At 43.3% G+C, this 413-nt stretch overlaps 1 protein-coding gene and 1 long non-coding RNA gene across 2 annotated transcripts in view; one reads left to right on the plus strand and one right to left on the minus strand.

Moving 5' to 3' along the window:
* LOC108728898 (uncharacterized) overlaps window positions 1-413 on the plus strand; it is a 55,070-nt gene that overhangs the window by 9,790 nt on the left and 44,867 nt on the right. The gene's annotated exons all lie outside the window — the stretch shown is intronic.
* LOC108728899 (uncharacterized) overlaps window positions 1-413 on the minus strand; it is a 4,657-nt gene that overhangs the window by 1,251 nt on the left and 2,993 nt on the right. The window lies entirely within an intron of this gene.

The following is a 413-nucleotide window of genomic DNA, read 5'->3' on the forward strand; positions in this document are numbered from 1 at the left end:
AAAAAAATTTTTATGCAACAGTGAAAATATCGGGTTTTGTGCCAAAAAAACAGCATTCGCGGGAAGTCTTGCTTTTCTGCTTTCACTTGGGCAAAAATGCAGCTGAAGCACGTCGTTTGCTTGAGGAGGCTTACGGTGAACATGCACCATCGAAAACAACCTGTGAAGATTGGTTTAAACGCTTTAGAAGTGGCGATTTCGACACTGCGGACAAAGAACGCTCCGGAAGACCGAAAACAATCGAGGACGCCGATTTGCAAGCGTTATTGGATGAAGATGACACGCAAACTCAAAAACAACTTGCAGAGGTGTTAAACACGTCTCAACAAAGCATTTCCATACATTTACGTGCCATGGGAAAAGTTCAAAAGGAAGGAAAATGGGTGCCGCATGAATTGACTGAGAGACAGATG

Source organism: Mycetomoellerius zeteki, unplaced genomic scaffold (assembly GCF_001594055.1).
Source record: "Mycetomoellerius zeteki isolate Tzet28-1 unplaced genomic scaffold, Tzet1.0 scaffold657, whole genome shotgun sequence".
NCBI lineage: Eukaryota > Metazoa > Arthropoda > Insecta > Hymenoptera > Formicidae > Mycetomoellerius > Mycetomoellerius zeteki.